The sequence below is a fragment of the Chroicocephalus ridibundus genome, chromosome 5 (assembly GCF_963924245.1).
Source record: "Chroicocephalus ridibundus chromosome 5, bChrRid1.1, whole genome shotgun sequence".
Taxonomy (NCBI): Eukaryota; Metazoa; Chordata; class Aves; order Charadriiformes; family Laridae; genus Chroicocephalus; species Chroicocephalus ridibundus.
In genome coordinates this window covers 19,283,444-19,302,031 of record NC_086288.1, presented here as the reverse complement: position 1 = coordinate 19,302,031, position 18,588 = coordinate 19,283,444, and the positions used below count along the sequence as shown (strand labels likewise).

General features: G+C 40.3%; 1 protein-coding gene across 2 annotated transcripts in view; it reads left to right on the top strand.

Moving 5' to 3' along the window:
- AFG2A (AFG2 AAA ATPase homolog A) overlaps positions 1 to 18,588 on the top strand; it is a 196,867-nt gene that overhangs the window by 162,557 nt on the left and 15,722 nt on the right. The gene's annotated exons all lie outside the window — the stretch shown is intronic.

Genomic DNA, 18,588 nt, shown 5'->3' with positions numbered 1-18,588 from the left:
TCATTCCCTCCTCCCTCTAAGGCAACTTCTTTGACTTCATCTCTGCCCTGAAGGCATTTACCTTTTTCCAAGACAATCTCAACCTCTTTTTAGCTGAGCTGGCGTGAGGGAGCCATGGGCAGGGTAGGTGTGGTTGCTGCAAGGACAGGTCTCCAGTAACCGTAGGTCTTGTTTGCCCTCACACGCAGGCCAGCAGGTTTCACTGGTGTGGCGGAGGAGCAGTCAGAACTGCTCTTGTCTCTGTCCCCAGCATTTTTTTTCTAAGAAGTTTCTACTGAAGGCAGTTCCCAGGCAGCTGATGCCTGGCATGGCTCAGCAGGAGGATGTGCTGTGCTATCCTGCACCACTGGCGTTGCCGGCACCTTCAGATGTTATAGCATTAGCAAGGAGCACTGGCAGGCATGGAGGAAGTTTCTATTCCTTTCTCTAGTCCTTGAAAGTAATAAAAATGATTAAAACAAGAAGTGTCACGCTGCAGTGAAACTTTTGTAAGGTTTATTCTAGTCTTCCTGCATTTTATTTTGGGCAAAATTGCAGGGGATCCAACTTTTATAAAACTGATGATTTTCTTTTTTAATGGTTTTGTATAATTGGGATGTCTTCACTGGCAGATTGTTCAGCTTGATCATAGCTTTTACCTAGAGCATTTTCACGGTTATACTTCATGCTGAGAAGTTTTATCTGATTTCTCACTGTGCTTTCTATAAAGTACACTTAATTAAAGATCCAGTGCTTAAAAGCAATGCTTTAAAGTGCAAGCAGTGTGAGTTCTCTGGATCTCATTTGCTTGCTTTCATGACACTGCTACAGCCAGCTTGCATTAGGAAAGATGGGCCTTCCACAAACTCAGGTGCTCTAATTCTTTAATTTGAGGTTCAGATTAGGTTTTTCATAATTCTTGACTGCTTTCTGTTGTAATAGAAAGCACCAACAGTCTCAGTGCAAGTATGAACAAAATCACGTGGACACTATCTGATAGGAAATTGCTCATTCTGTAACTTTTAAATTATACGTTATCTCAAACAGAAAAGAAGAAAGGTGGTAGCTGCAAATGTTTTGGCCTAGAGAAAGGACACCTACCTTTATAAATGCAAAGAGGTTCATTAGACCTGTGTGGGGAGAAAAAAGATTATATCATTTGCCTTTACAAATTAAGTGGAATGGGGGTGTCTGTCTTCAAACCCTTGGAGTTTGCTCTGCGAAAAGGGATGAGCATGGGCTGAAGACAGTGTTTCCTCAATGTAGAAATACATTGTTCCAGAAAGTAGATGTTAAAAAGGAAAACAAACCCATTGGAGTGAGGGGCCTTCTTATATTGTGGGAGCCCCAGTCAGATTATGGTTTTGTTACGGTTTAGAAGGCAGTAGCAGAGAGGGAGGTTTTAGGCAGAAACTGAAATCAAGCGTTGAGTTGGTCTGAGTTTAGAGTTGGTTAGAAGTAATAAAAAATTAAATATTATGGATATGATGACAATATTCTTAAGACAAGTGCACTTATAAAAGTAAGCTAATGGGACTGACTGCTTTTAAATTGATGGAAAGCGGGTCATGGTGAAAGCGACAGCTGGCATTGTTTCTATAGTATTATCAGTTTCCATGCTTACAGGACACGCAATAGTAAAGCGGGAATCTGGGAACCTGTAAATCTTTCACCGGTTCTTAGTCGAAGTAGAATAGTTAATGTAAAAAGTATCTTTCTCACTTTGCAATAACTCTCAATGGGAACGCAGAATGAAGGGGGGAAAAAAAAAAGCAGGCCAATAAAGGCATGCTCTGGCTCAAATGAGAGCATATTTGATGCCAAAAAGTATCTTTGCAGCAGCGCACTAACTCGAATCCACTAAAGCCTTTGACTCTTAAAATATGTATTCTAAAACATGCATGTTCTTGTTTACCAGATATTGACATATTTAAACTATAAACTTTAATAAAAAAAAACCACTCCAGACAGCCAAAACCTCCACAAACTCCTCTCTTTCTTATAGAGAAAGGTAGTAACTGCAAAGGAAGTGAGAATGCATTCCATCATAGGTGTGCAGGAGGCTAAACTGTCTTTTAAGAGATTGGGAAAAATTTGTCTCTTTAGTATAAAGAGCATCTAGAGTAAAGGTGAGTGAGGGCTTAGATACAGGGGGAAAAGAGGGCATCTGACAAATTAGGATGGTTCATCTTCTTTACATCTAGTTTTACATGAAGGAAAAGTTTACATCTTGCAAACTTAAGGGAAAGGCTTTCTGCTTAGTATTTTTAAAGGGCAATGGATCCAATCCTGTATAGTAGCCTAAAAAGAGACATGGGCTTTGGGGAGTGAAGGCATTAAAAAAAAAAAAAGGTGGGGGGCAGGGAATGGGAAAAAATAAACAGTAGACCCTTCAAATCATGTCCTGGCTAAAGCTCATGGTTTTAATTTTTAAATACAAGCATATTGGTTCCTTTTATACTTACTTATGCTAAATGCAGAGCGTGTTCAATTCCCACTGAATTCCACGGCTGTTGAAGGTGCTCAACACATGCCTTGGGATTGGGCCCTCAGATTTTGAACTTCTAAGATACATCCAAAAAAACCACGTATGTCTCATCAGAAGTGTGTGATTTGAAAATACAGTTTGGTAGTTAAAGCATCTGGAGCTGAAATGACTCCAGCCTGACTCTGCTGGATGGGCTTTCTTTCTGAAGGAGTTCTGCTTAGCTCCGCACCAGGATATGGTATTACAGTGAAATGCAATTTTCAAAGTGAGGAACGCCATGAAATTGAAGCGCAGCAAGATAAAAGCCTCAGACAAACTTCTGAAGTTTCTCTTGGAATGATGCAGAGGATCTGGTAATTTATATCACTCATTGAAAAGTGAACATTTTTGTGTGGGTGGGTGAGGAAAAGAGATTCAGCCTTCATCCAATATGGGTAGTATGGGATCACCACCTTCCTACACACGTTTATCAGGGCTGAGGATGTGTTTGGCACAGGTGGCTGGAAGGTGAGGAAATACCTGGCATTCGGAATGTTTTCCAAATGTCAGTGTTTGGGATAAACGAGATGAATCACTGGAAAGGAAATAACTAACTGCACAGGACTTCCCATGGGATTTTGCTTACTGCTGGTCTCGCAAGAACCTTGTACGTGCAGAATGTGCTTGGGCAGATTAGGAACGAGGGCAATCACTCATTGCCATGGCGGTGCCGAACCGCAAGAGTTTGTGGTGTTACACACCGCCTCTCCCCACTCTCCTTTTTAGTCACTTTAGAAAGATCTGGTTCCCCTTGCGCATTTTTCAGAGATGGGGTGGGGGGTTTTACCCTAAGCGGGCTGATAAAGTACTGTACGCATTCACCCTCTGAGTATATAAAGCATGGTTGGCAATTAGCACGTTTATGCAAAATGTAAGGTTTGGAGTAGAGGAGGGTGTTTGCACTGAAATTTATGCTTGGCTAGCTCATCTGGGAAAGAACATTTCATCCTTCAGGGAGATAATGATTTGCTAATAGTTTAATCAAGCAGAGGAGATTTAATGCATCTGGCTGAAGGGTCATTAGCATTTCCGCAAAGGTCAGACCCATTAACAGCTCAGGGGGATACAGTCAAAACTGCTTCCTAAGTAACTCAAAGAACAGTGATCCTCAGAGGAACTTGGGGAAAATGCCAGAGGGAATTTGAACAAGCCCCCACGCAGTATTGAGGTATGAAATTTAGCTTGCTTCTCAACCCTGAGATTTTCTTCCTCCATACAGCCCAATGAGCTGAACATTTCCATTCCCTAAATGCTGAAACAGTTAGGGTGCAGGAATCTTACAGCTAATTTCAATTTTTTTTTCTTCCTTTCTGTGTCTTCATCACCTATTTCAATGACATCGTCCACCCAGGTTCTGTAAATGAGCACTTGCATTTGCTTTTGCCCTCCTTGTGCCTTTCAAGGGTTGTTTCTTGTTGCATGCCTGTTTGGAGAAAGGACCTGCCATAGGAGCATCGCTGGTGCCAGGGGTAAGCGATCCTCTGCCGATGGGGCTGCTCATAAAACTTTCATAAAACTCCTGTATTTTCACCAAAGCAGCCGAGGCCGTGGGAGACGCTGGTGATGCTGTTTGCCTCCTTCCCCTGCCCTTACCTTCCCTTTTCCACGCTACCTGGCATGTGCCGGCGTTACCAGGAGCTCCCCTTTGGTCTGGGTGGCAGAGGGGAGTGTGTTGCCAGCACAGTGGGGGACTCTTGAGCTGTCACCGAAACACAGGCTTGTAAAAGAGCGACTTAGACTGATACTCTCTCAGCCAGCTTCACTTGCCCTCCGCTCTTGCCTGTGGCTTTGCTGCTTTATTGTCCTGGTTTTGGCTGTAATTCCCAGCAATGGAAAAACATGTTGCTCTTTAAAAGCAGATGGGAATTCATTCCTGAAGGAAAAAATATGTCTCTTTAGGCTACTGCTATTGTTTTCTTTTAGTTTTATTTTTTGCCTGTGAGTTATTTCTAGCAACTTTTAATTTAATTCATTCTTCCTTTTTTTTTTTTAATCAGACAGCAGGGATTATTCTTGAATGTCTTAAAGCGCACTCTTTCAGTAGACCAGTGATCACAAATGGAGGTATATAGTGTTCAGACTAAAAATTGCATTTGCAATGATCAGGAAGGAATTGAAAATGTTAGTTTATTTCTGCCTTTTGAAGTATTTTCATTTACATAACACAAACACTCTGCTCAGAGTGGTAGAATTTGCTTTTATGTTAAAAAAAGGAAAAGAAAAAAAAATTAAGCACTTTTTCCTGACACTGACCTGTTTTTCTGATTTAAACCTGTAGTGCTGGCACTTGATCTTGTAAGTTATGATGTGTCACAGGGTATGTGGTTAGAATTGAGCTTTCTGCTTTGAGTGTGACTCAATTGTAGTCCTGAAGTATAAGACAAGGCATACAATTTAAAGAATGTCACCAAAAAGTCATTGCACTTCATAGAGAATTAATTCCTGATCCTTGACTCTTATACACCAACTTCAGGGCCAGATCCTCAACGTATACAAGTTGCTGTAAATACTGAATACGTCTTAGTACATTAGCAAAAGATATGTGTGAAGTTTTTTTTTGTTTCGTTTTCTGTGAGACCACTGATCCACTATTTTCATAAACAGGGGGGAAAAAGTAAATATTCTTACATATCCATTGCTATTTCTCATGCCCTTAAGATTAACGTGTGTCTGACTAGGTTAAGTGCCTGTTATGATGACTTTTGATAGTACACAATGTCCGACTAGCAAACCTCAGTGTTCAATTCACCTTTCTCTATGTGTATATAAATTTTCCCCTTGGATATGCTGAGGATTTCGAGAGGGTTTCCCACGAAGTAGCACTGAGGCATAATCTCGGGCATCAGCTTGGCCAGGAGAGCTGCGGAGGGCTCCCCGCTTCTGCAGTAAAATTTCCTTTCCGTCCTTAACAGAAGCAGTCCTCCAAAAATAAGGGTAGTACTTGGACTTGGATATGCAAAATACTTCTGATTATTATCTTAATTGGCACTAGGAATATTTAAATGTAGTACCTGAAGGCTAACTCAGATAGGATGTTTATAGCAGATGAAACCATACAGAGGAACACCTTGTGCTGACCTACTTGTATTCCTGGTACTGTGCCAGTTAAATTGCTGTCAAGGTGTAAGAAATGTTAATGAATGGCAGAGGAATAATAGAGCCCAGGTATAAAAGCTTATTAATCTACCTGAGTATTTTTGCTGTGAATGAAGAATATGTATTATAGTAACAACACTAACTGTTTACACTTCACTGAACTGCAAAGATTGGAGAGGTGTGTGTGTGTATGAATTAAAATATTTGAACATATACTGGTTTCTTTGTGTACATATGAAATAGGATGTTTGCCTTTGGCAGTCATCAGTGAAGTAATTGTTTCTGTTGTGAAAATTTGGAACCTAATAATGAATAATAAAATAATATCTAAACATATTTTAATATTTCCTATCCCTAAAAATGTGTATGAGCTGGAAGCTTACACACTTGTCATGCCATTAAATTATCTGAGTTTGAAAATGCACTCCACTGTATTCCTTTCAAAGAGGTTTTGATTATGTAGAATTTTATTTTTCTAAGTGAGATTTTCTGGGAAAGAATAGTTGAAATATCTGCTTTTGTTCTCCTTTCTTTTTTTATCCACAAACTTTAGCAATGTCATTGTTGGAGTTGGAGGCTCTTTGGTGAGATTAAGCTGCTCAGCAGTAATTCCAAAACAGTTTGAGAAGTAGTTGGTAATTAAGGTAGTCACTGATGCTCAATGTGGGAACAGAGAAACTTTCAAGTATTTGCAGCGAAAGCTGGGTTGTCAAAGAGGGAAATTTTAGTTCTTGCCATGTAACTTCCATTTTCACAGCGTGCCTGGACACTGGCAGTCCACGAGAAGGAGAGCTGCAATCCCACTGAAGGCGGCACTCTAAGGGGAGCTATCTGTCGCTGGCTTTCTCTTTTGTATTTGACTCCTAACAAAGATTTTGTATTGGCACAAAATTTTGGTCTTAGCGTTCAAACCATTGCCTGGAGTAGAAGCTGTCAGGTAACGTTTCTTGGCACTACTGAAAAGCTGATGGGTGCATGCACCATTGTAGCTCAGAGTTTTGTATATCAAAAATTGGAAGTTTGTTATTTCCAAGTTATCTTTTATGGTTTCCCTTAAATACATATGGAAATACATAAAGCTTTAGATTGCCTTTGGCAAAAGGATTAAATGGTTATTGGCAGATGGAAACAGTGCAATAATAACTCTGCAGCAAATTATTAGCTATGTTAGAAGCAATTCCGCGGACCATTTTGCTTTTTAATTAAACTTTTTCAAACTATCACCTAGTTCTCAGCTCAAGCTTTTTGTTTCCTGTCTTTGGGTAATGAAAACGTCAAGCATAGTAGGGTAGGAAAAAAAAACCTTTCAGGTCTTAGTCTTCTGCAATTTGTCCATGGCATTGTGTGTATAGAAGTGAGCCATTGGATTGGGGTTGACCACTTGCAGTGGAAGAAAACAGAGCAAAACCCAAGATGACTGCAATCGCTAATTGGGCTTGACATCCCCATTGTCAGGGGAGGAGAACCAAGAGCGTTTTGCCCAGTTTAAAAGAGCTGCTTTGGATTTTATTTGTTTGATGGTTTATTTTCTCATTTAGGGAAGCGGGGTGGGGGGATTAGTTATGATTTCAGAGTCATTAGCATCTTACAGAGACTGGCTTTGTGGTGTTTGAGACTTAATTTCCTAGCAAACAAAGTAAATTTGTGATAAAACTAGGCTATTACTATTATACTTAACATGGCACAGTGAAACACAACATTGGAGGGAAAGGAGGGGGAGAGCAGCAATCTGTCTTCTGTTTTGTCTTGTATATTTTGGTCTTATTGTGCTTTTTACTGGGATAAACCAACTTTTGTCTTTTTCCGGAACTGCTCTCAGTGAGCTCCCATTTGATGACAAACTGATGAAGGGGCGGGGGGGGGGGGAATATACCCGGCTCATAGATGAGACTCTGTGGGTATCTGCTGCGAGATGTTTACAAGTATTTGTGAGTCTGTGTCAGGAAAACTCTTTCCGCTCAATCTCTCTTGGGCAGCCTTGCAAGGCACGGCTTTCACGTTCAGCCAAGAATGAAGGACCAAAGAGAAGAAGCCAGGAGGGCAGGTTGTTGGGGATCTTTCTTATGACAGGCAATGATAGGGGCTTGGGTGTTCAGCACTGCCACACCACCACAAGCAAGCAAAAAAACCCAACCCAAAAGCCACATGCCGGTTGCGTTTCTGGTTACCTCTGCAGGTCGTGGTTGTGGCTGTGTACCTGGAGAGAGGAGTCTCGGGGACATCCCTTGCCAGGGAGGGTGTACACCATGGCTGAAGGGATACGGGCTCATCGCAGGCTCTTGTAATCAGACGTGTTACCGCTTTATGAGATCGTGCCATTTCTGTGGTCATTTTTGTGTATTTACGTGTTATATAAACCAGGGGAAGAAACAAACCGCGTTCCTTTGTTAGCGAAACAAAATTTGCAGGCAAGAAAATGTGTCCGGTAATTTAGCGTAAACAAGAGAGAACAAAACTTCTCTTGATTTTGACTTTTCTAGTTTAAGGCCTGAGGACTTCCCAACAAGAATTGGCAGTCTTGTTTTAATATTCAAATAGTAAGCGCTCATCATAATAAGATGTCAGTTCTCTTCAGAAGTGGAATATAGTCAAAATGTTAAAAGCTGAAAACTTATTCTTCATTTCTAACATTTGTTGTTACTAAATTTGCAAAAGTATTTGTGAATTCAATGAAGTAAACTGAAGGAAGAAAAATGGGGATCTCTTTGGATTTTAAGAGAGTATTTTGTGTGATTATATGTATTTTAATAACTGTGTATGTGTACCTATATTTATAATAAGACCTTTTTATTTAAAAGACCAAATATTTTCTTGTTTATGATTTTATTCAAGCTTATGTAGAAAATAAGTTTTATAAACTTTACCCATCCAGGAAGTATTCTTTTCTTTCCTTTTCTCTTCTTTTTCCGTGTACTGTTTTTGCACTTGTGAACTAAAAAAAACATTTTTAAACTCATTGATTTATTAAAAAAAAAAAATAAATCTATATTTTGTCTTCATTAACAACAATATTTATGGAAGAGAAGGGGGGGAAAAAGGAGCATGAAATTCATTTGTCTTCTTTCAATGCTTGGAAGTTGGAGGAAGAAAGTGAACTTGAGAATTTAGACAGTATCTCACCCGAGGCTAATTGTTTACCATTAAAAAGAGAGCTTGCATGCAGGAGGGAGTGTTATGTTTTGGACTTACTTCCTTATAACTCATAAATCTTGGCTGTGTAAATGTTCAGTCATTAATTAAGGCTTTCAAATTAATCTGTTTCCTGACTGGACTTGGCTGGTTTTGCATAGAGCAACGCAGTTGCCCAACTTCCCAGTTTAGGGGAGCTCTGCAATGTGTGATATGGAAGTATGATGTTTATTGTGGAGAGTTAATGAACAGCTCGTATAGAGTGGGGGGGAGGCATTTTGTTACTAACAGGTGCAGGAAATAGGGCAGTGGTATCAAAATGGTTTTGCGTACTTTAATTACTTCCCTTACTTCAAACTATGGCAAAAAAATGGCTATTCTATATTGATAGATGTCAGTCCTGAGCAGAAGCATTTTCCTTTCCTTATTCTAGGATAGTGTTCTGTCTTTGCAATTCAGCCAGTTTACTCGGGATGATATATAAATACAGCCAAAAAGTCTCTCTCATGTGATGGAAAGTTTTCAACTTTTGTTAGAGACTTTTTAAAAAATTAATCGGTAGTATTATCATCGCGTTCATTTGACCTGCTCATACAGTAACAGTATGTTCGTTTGGGTTTTGTGTCCTACTTGTGTTATCCTTTACAAACGTGTACATGTATATATGTCTCCTTTCTTACTTATGAAGGCACAGTAGGGGGTTTTAGGATATATTTAATTATTTCTCTAAGATGTAGGGTTTTCAGAAATTCATATTTTGGTGACGATGTGCTCCATATATATTGCGCTATAAATATTTGTGTTGTCTTTAGCACTTAATTATACACAGGTCTGTCTTTGCAGTGCTGAAAGTGAGTCTACCAGCGCCTCCTCTGAAGTGAACATCCCCTAGCCCATGCAATGAATTTGCTATTAAAGGTGAAGCAGCAAAAGCTGCAAATGAATCACTAGCCAGGTGTGGTATTTTAAAACCAGGTAATCCTGGAGATGTACTACATTTTGTAGCTATTTCAAACCAAAAATGTTTTCATTATCTGGCTTCCAGTTGGCTAGATGTGTATTGCAGCAGTCAACTTCCTTCAATTCTACATGTGCAATGGATTTTATAAATGATGTGTAAGGTTGCTGTTCTAAGCTGTCTAATTTGTACATGAAACCTAGAGAAGTAGGAATTAAGCATGAACATGAACAAAAGAGTTCTCTAGTTAGCTCTGAACATATTTTTTGTTACTTTCATACGTGTCTTGCACCGAGGAAGGCATTTGTTTCTTAATGGCTAATTAGAAATTGGTCTGACTGAGTTAAGAAGTCTGACTGAGTTTGAAATCTGAATTTAACTTTTCAGCTGAATTTCATCACCATTATCACATCAACCAAAGCCAGACTATTAATACCTTCTCATTTCTAGCCTAGTCGAAGTTTAGAGTGTTACCCTACAGCATTTCAAAGATTTTCATGTGCATAAAAAATTCCCTGTAACCAACGGAATTACTTAATGCACTTAAAATCAAATACGTGTTTGAGCTTGCTAAATCCAAGGATTATTTCTTTAATTCCTTAAGATTAAAATGTCTTCTAATTTAATGTATATTATTAATTAGATAGCAGAAATAACAGAAGATGCATCAAGCTTTAATGTATTTTTTTTTAATTTTCAAATTAAAATGTATTTTTGCAGCCATATTCTACTGCTGTCACTTAACGTGCCTGTCGTTTCCTAACAGTTCACTGCTGTCAGACCAACTGATGCATGAACTACCCGATGCTGTTTTGTGCAATTAGATTTTGATACGGCAAAACGATTTTTCCCGTGTCCAAGAAACCCCCTTACATTTTAATGGGATCAAAGAGTAGGCATGTTCTGTTTCATGTAGTCCCAAGCTAAGTTATTGTCAACGTTTCCAGGTCTTTCAGTATTGCTTTTTACGAGTTTCTAATATGAGACATGCTATAAGTGTTTGTGAGGAGCAGTGGCCAGATGAATCCCTCTCCTTTTAATTGATGTTGTAAAATTGAGTACAACTCAGTTTGGCCTCAGTGCTACTGTAGGCGCGTTAAAGATCAGCCTGACTTTTAAAAACAAATCTGCCATTCTTATCATGTTCTTTTTTCTTCTCTTTTTCCCTTTTTTCCCTTGCCCCCGTGAGATTATTTCCATCCAATAAGTTCTTCTAAAAATAGCTCAGTTTGTAGAAATGGGCAACGGACAGGCAGCGTCAAAGGTGCACAGGCAGCCGATGACCCACTGAGTCAGGCAGGCGGTGGAAATCCACATGAGCCTATCGTGCTTGGTAAAAGTACCATGTGGAGCACAGTAGGAATGCTTGCTAAACTGTAAAACATAGCATTAAGAAACCATGGTAATAAATCTCTCTTCTGTCAATCTACGTTTCATCGGAAGCAGTCCTGGACTTGCTGGGAGATAGCTTGGTTTCTTCTTTCTTGTGAATTTGATAAATCAATTGACACATCATATTTGGTAACAAGTGAACCATATTTCAAAGCCTGAAATGATGCCTGTGTGACATTTATAATTTGAAATCTTGTTGTTACACAAGACTCGGAATGCATCCGGTGTTGCATTTGGTAGTATCTATGTGTCACCTAAGTAACAGAAGAAATTATAATTTGTCTTCTTTCTTGCTGTGTACTAAGTAGGACAGGTTTTGCACTCTGCAGATTCAAAATCAGGAACTGCATTCAAAACACATACAGGGCGTTATTACAGATTTTGTCTTTCTCAGGACACGCATTTGTTTGCGTATATCACTCCTGCGGGGTGCAACCATTAGGTTGCATCAAGCCAGTATGGAGTGTCTTGTGCTGATTTCACTGCCATTCTAACACTGTACTGTTGAAAGAAAGACTTGGAAAACATAGGAACGAAGCTTAGAAAGTTGCTAAATTAAAAAAAAAATAGAGTACAGGAAAAGTAGTTCAACTGATTTAAAAAAAAAGTGCTGAAAACCCCTGGTTTGACAAGAGTAACTAAAGAGGACAAGTTAATGTAGGTGGTGAGAGCCACGGGCAGTGACATATCCCTGGACCACAGGAGCTGCTCTACTGATCTCCCAGTGCTGGGGCTCCTAAGGCTTTTCCTAAAGAGCCAGTGCAGGCACTCGTGCAGTATCCAATCATTTCTCATGCTGTGGTTTCTTAAGGTGAACAAAACAACGATACTGGTGTTAAAATGATAAACCTAGTCCAGTCCTAGCCCAGTCAGATCCACACAGAACAGGTTGTTCCCTGCGAGTCGGAACAACACTGATAACATTTGGCAGGAATAGCAAATACGCATTAATATTTGCATTATGATAACAGAGTCTATTTTGAGGTTTATATTTGATACTAATAATTCATCCTTGTTTTTGAGATGATTCCTGAAAGAAAGTACCCCTTTCCTACAGTGAACCGCCTTTCTTGAAAGTGTCTCATTTTTAAAACAGAGAGCTTTTACTCACTTTATTTTCACCATTTAAAACCCAGCAGTTTTATTGTACTAATGTTTAGCCTGCCAGGATTTTTTAGCCCCAGCTTTTTTTCATTTGAAAATAGCGAGGGTTTTTTGTTGTTTGTTTCTTCTTAATTCATATGCAACATTTAAGGAAAGCTTAATTAACCCCAGCATTCAGGGAGAGGGAGAGGAAACAGTGCTCAGCAATTGAGAATATAATTAGCTACATTTATACAGAAGTGATTGTATTACCTAAATCTCCTTTTTTTTTTTTTTTTTAAATTTATTTTTGAATGAGTTTGTGGGCTAGGAAAGGAGGGCAGGCACAGGCTCTGTAAAAAAAGTGGAGGGAATAAAAATGCTTCCATGGATCTGGAAAACAGAAATATACTGAGCTATCTCTGTTTCTCTGTAGAGCTGAAGCACCGGTCTTACCCCTAAAAGTCCTCGACAGAGTCAGAGTTTAAATTTCAGCTTAGGAGGTTTTCAAAGCTTGGAAAAGCCATGCAAATCAAATCTCAAGGTGTAAACATAGGACTGGGCTGATCCTGGGTATCAACGCCAGTCTTTTTACTGTTTGTTATTAAAATATTTTGTTACTTCTGCTGCAAATTAACATTGGTTTGAACATTTTCTCTCTTAAGTATTGTTCGGTCTTCCTTATTAAAAAAACATTTCCTCAATAATAATAGGTTCCATATGTAGATGTACTATGTATGTAAAATGATATGTATTAATATAAGTAATCACACATGAAAATGTGTTTTTTTGCTTTTCGCCATGTAATGACTCTTCCCCCTCTAGCCTTCTTCCCCTGAAACAAGCAGAACAACAAGAAAACCCATTGAAAGGAAATTTGCAGTTTTAAATTATTTTCCAGATACCGCATTTTCCCAGTTCAAATGGAGCTGGCGAAGGAGGCCAGCCGGCCGGCAGAGATTGATTGCTGACTATTCCAGGAACAGCTCGGCTTTCCGTGCAGCATGGTCGATACTACGGGCTTGCGTGCGCCTGCCAGCCAGCTGACTGAAGGGAAAGCTGGGCACCATGTGCTTTGCTGCAAAAATGAGGGCAGGTCCCTCCTCCTTCAGCATCCTTCGTGCTGACGAGGAGGAGACTTGCTCAGGTGCTCACGGCTGAGCGCTTGCTCGAGTTGTTCTGCTGAACTGCAAGCTTGTGGTGAGGTGGAAAGACTTTACAGTACTGCCCACACCGTCTCGGAAGCATATGGGGAAAGCATTTCTTGAAAAGAAGAAAACCAAACACCCTTTTCCTTTTTAGAGGGTTACAACGGTATTCCAACATTTGCCTGTAGAAATAACACCCCACCTCCATTTCGTAAGAAAAAAAGTTATAAGAAGCCAAGTTCCCATATGAAATATCTTTATTTTTTTCCATCTTTTTGTGTATGACTTTAACAAAAGGAAGATTTCCGTGTGTTCTGTTTAAGTCTTGTAACGTGATGCGATCCGTCAGTTCGGCCGATGGGGTGTTCTGCGAATGTCCTGCGGCAGATGAGCTTGCTGGCTTCTGCGGGGTGGACGGTGGAGGGAGGGGAGGCGGGGGAGAGCTATGAGCATTCTGCACTTAAAAGATTATCAGAACCATTTCCCAAAGCAAAGGGGAAAAGTCAGATTTTTCTTCAACCCAGAGGTTGATGACAAATTAAAAAAAAAATTAAAAAAAAATCCTGAATAAGATGATGAAGTAGTACAGGACATAGCTGTCTTATTACTTACATAGAAAAAATGCAGTTATTAATTTTGCTTTCATAAATTTTATTTTAGACTTTATTCTGGTAAAATTATTTAGCTTTGTGTCATTGACTTAATTTTTTACATTATAAATAGACTTCAGAATGTTTCAGCTTGAAAAGATTTGAAGTATTTCAAAATGACTTTTTCAAGATTTCCTTTCAATTTTGTTGCTAAGTGTAATGGGTGAGGTTGAATTTGACCTTTTGTTTATTTGGTTTTGGATTAAACGATAGATTCTGCTTGGGAAATATGCTACCCTCTGTTCAGCAGAAAGCTTTTACAATTCTGCTTTTGGATGAACCTAAAATTAGAGGGAGTTTGGTTTTCTGGAACAGGCAGAGAATAATAAAAGAATTGTTTTGGGGGTATTTTTGCACCTATTGATAGATGGCACTTTTACTTCAGCGTCAACATCCTTTTTCAGCTCTTTTCCTGCTTCAGTTCATCATTCTTTTCTTAAGAAAACTGAGCAGACCAGGTAGCACTAATAGTCTCCAGGCTGCACTTTCAGATGTGTTTATGTTCTTATATTTATATCGACTCCATGCTTGAGAGATAATGCCTTCTATCTCAGGTGGAAATGGTAAAGTTGTAGGAAATAGGTGTTAGAAAGCCTATAGAGGAATATTTAGTTGATCTGTATCTTAAAACGTATTCTGTTTTGAAAATGTATTTAAATGATTGTATGATTATACATAGTTGTGGGTGACTAATCCAGTCTATTGCTGCAGGTCATGGGAATAGTCATAAAAAGAATTTATTCTGAACGTGAACCCGGATGCATGCTTTCCCAACGTGTTTCCCATATGGTCTGTAAGTAAACAGTAAATCAGATAGAGAAGAATTGAGGAAAGAGAAGAAGTGGGTAAGGGGGGATTCTGCAGCACTAAAACTACAGCCCTACGTGGTTTGAAGCTGTCACTTGTTTTCTGTAGGAAGAAAAGAAACCAAAGAATTAGTCTAAATGGAAGAAAGATGCTCTGCAGACCTAGGAACCCACTGAGGTACAGGCACCGACAAAAACCATAATTTGCTCGCTTATGCTTAGTGCTGCAGCAGGGGCTGGCACTTCTCTGCAGACTTCAGCCTGCACGCTCTTTTCCTGAAACCAAAGGGCCTTTAGGGAATTGCTGGTTCCATTTCGACAATGCTCCATTCCTGTAATTATTGAGCTTGCCTGGTTGTACCTCACAGGGTGTATCTGCCAGCATATATCGCCCTGTCAGATGTGAGGTTCTCTGCTTGGTCCTTGCTGCTCTCGTCGGGCAATCTGAACACGGGAGATGGGGATGTTGCAGATGGTCTCTGTGGGGGAATGGCTGGGGGTCTCAGCTGTGAGGACTGCCAAAATGCATTTTCTATTGCAGCTAAAGAGCACACAAGAACTCCTGAGTTACAAACTTTGTACACTGGCTGTATGAGTGGGAGGATAGAGTTGTGCTTGGCAGAAGAAACCATACTTTGACATTGTCACTTCAATACATGTTAAAAGCTTCAATCTCTACTCATTCGTTTGCTCTGTGTTTATCTGTTTTACCTGAATTACCTTTAATTCCAGCTGGGGAATCAGTCCCAAGTCTCTGCAGTGTTGCTCCTCAGCAGCCTAAGCAATTTTTCTTTTAGCTACTAAGGTCATTTCTTAGTCACTGAAAGGGGCCATTTCGTACCTCTGGTGTCTTAGGCTGGGAAATTTGCTCTTGGATGCAGCTCACACAGGCTTTCTGTGCCCTGCAATCCTTCTGATTTTCCTAACGTCCTTGCCTTCTTTCGTGGGCTAGAGAAAGAACACGCTTTCTGTGGGAAATGATTGGGAGATTAGAGAGAAGAAGTTGGTTTCAGTCCAAAGGGTGGTGATATATATTAGCACAGTTTATAAGATAAAGCCAAATCTCTATTCTCTGTTACCTCATGAGACTTCAGCCTAGGGCTAAGTGCAGCCACAGACGAATGCTCTTTCTTGTACTTCTAAGGGCACGTCAATGTGAGGAAGTTATCCTGGAATGAGATAGGGTGTGAATGTAAATGCAGTAGCTGTTCCAGCATAACATCCTGTGGAGACAAGGTCTTGGTGAAGTGACTAAAAGCGATGGAATGACTTCAGTGGAAGCCGAGGACACCGAGCCCCCACCCCCGCAATCCCCCCATCAGCCAGATGGGCTGAACACCATCTCCCCAGCCTTTTTTTTTTTTTTTTTTGGTGGGGATCTCATGTCTAACCGTCGTTGCACTGGCTGCTTTTCTTGTCAATGTCACTTGCGGAAATTGTGATTTACAGCTTATTTTATCAGTTGTCAGAATGAGGTCCGGGGTGATGGCCAAGAGTGTTACTGTAGGTAACTTGTGAACGCAAACCATAGTTTAACACCTGGAGTGTGAATGACAGGGAATATTTTAGCTCTTCCATCTCTTGCTGGTTTTTGTCATTCCTACAGATTATAACTCGGGCTTTCATCATCTCTGCGGGTATCTAAAGTCTGTTGCTCTTGAAGTGCTGCAAAAGGAAAACTGCTGCAAGGAGAAAATGTGTATTTGCACCTCTCTTTCAGAAAAAATTGGACACATTAATGTACTATTTGCAGTGTCGGAGAGGTGTATATATATATTTGTGCACACATTCTTCGTGTGGTATTCTGGGAGTTAAAAATCACCTTTTTAATGCTTGTGAGGTTGCTACACCATTTTTTACACCTGTGCTATGTGATTCAGTTGTTACCTATTCTTTACGGTCTGCTGAAAATTAGTGTTTATTTTTAAAGTGCCTTTTTCCAGATTAAGTAGAGCATTAATTAGTCAGTGTGAGGAACAGAGTGCATTATTCTACCGCAGCTTTCCGTCATGTCAAAAACTCATTACCAGATGTAGAGATCATAAACAAACACACATGGCTGCTGCATGTAAATCTTCTGCAGGATAAATTACTGCTGATCTCTTCTGATTAGATCGCTTTGTCTTCCAGCTCATTAATACACTTTCAGCCATGGAGAAAGGTGCTAATAACTCACAAAGCAATATGCAAGAGAGCATTAACTTTCCATATTTGTTAAACATATTTCAATCTGGATTTTTTACCCGTGGTCTAGGCTACTCTTTTTTCTAATCTTGAAAGAGTAGTTGCGTGGTCAAAATCTTCCTTCACAATTGGTATTTGCTTCTGCAAGGTCTATAGCGGGATATACAAATAGTCTTCCCAAAGCCACACAAAGATGATGCTACAGAAATTAATTTAAAGTTATTAGGCCAAAGTCTTTGCTGGCACAACCCCAGGGAGTTACACCAGTAGATAAATTGGCCCAAAGACAAATAAACCTAATGAGAGCTGGGAATTGCTAATTTAGGACACGATTCTGCCTGGTACCGAGGAATTAGATCCCGCTACAGTAGTTCCCATGGCAGTCCCTGGAACCGGTCCCTGCCATGACAGGTACCCCAGTGGCTGCTGTCACCCTCCACCACCCATGGGCAGAACACGTGGAGACCAGCTCCGGGGAAGGGGGTGTCCTGGAGCTGATGGAGACGGGCCCCTTGGGCTTGCACATACTGGCCCTGCGTCCCCGCCGCATTCGTTTGTGCCCATTTCAAATATATATTAACGCCTGTTCAGATTTCGGTCAGGCTTCTTTTGCTCCTCAGCACACACCTCGTTATGAGAAGAAGAGACATTAGAGGCAATATCATGGGCTTAAATAATAAACGGTTGTGGCAGATGGTAACAGCCTCAAAGTCACTGTAGATTATTGCAGGTCTTGTTATTTCCAGTAGGCAGATGGTAATTTTTTAAATAAGAATGAGTACCTGTATAAAGACAACACACATGCACGGACATTGCTATACAGGATCTAACAAACTGGAGTACATCCCAGGGAGCTAATAATGGTCCATGAGGTTTAGGAGGTGAATGAGCACTGATCCCAGGAAAGCAAGCAATCCCAGGGGTCAGCAGAGCTTGCTAGGTGGTGAAAAATTACATCTATGGCAGAGCCAAGACCAGTAATCCTATGTGCAGTCCCTTAGAAAAAGGGTAGTCAAAAGGCTGACTGCTGCTTGGAGCAACTTTTGCCTTACCCCGCCAGGGTCCCCAGTGTGCCATGTCTCCCACGCTCCAGTGGAAAAGCCCATTTTTCTTACTCCTCTCCCAGCCTCCCTGAGAGCGCCAGCCGCACGCTGCCTGAGCTGCCCACCACAGTTTCCCGCCCAGCAGCCTTACCAAAATTATCCAGCAGGGATGAGTAGCCTTGTACCAGACCTTCACTTTTCTGCCTATTTTCCTTTTACTGGAGACAGCGGTATTTAAAAAATAAGTAGAAATTCTTAGTGGCTCACTTTTATTGCCTGCTCTCTCCTTGTATTGCAGCGCTTAGTGGAAGCCCCTGGCTTTTTTTATTGGGTATTTAACAAGCATAGATGTGAAATGCAGATGGTTTATACCTTGGGAACAGAAGATTCAGGTGACTGTGACAACGAAGAGCGGTAGTTTGTAAAAAATCTTTACGTTAAATACACACCACATGGGAACTTGGGAACCCAGGATACCACTACTTTGGATAGGTGCTTTGCACATAAAAACCTAGCTGTAACTGGTTTAACTAATGTCAATGCCGTGTTTAAGATATAAAGCAACAAAGAAATGTGACACACTGGTATTAATC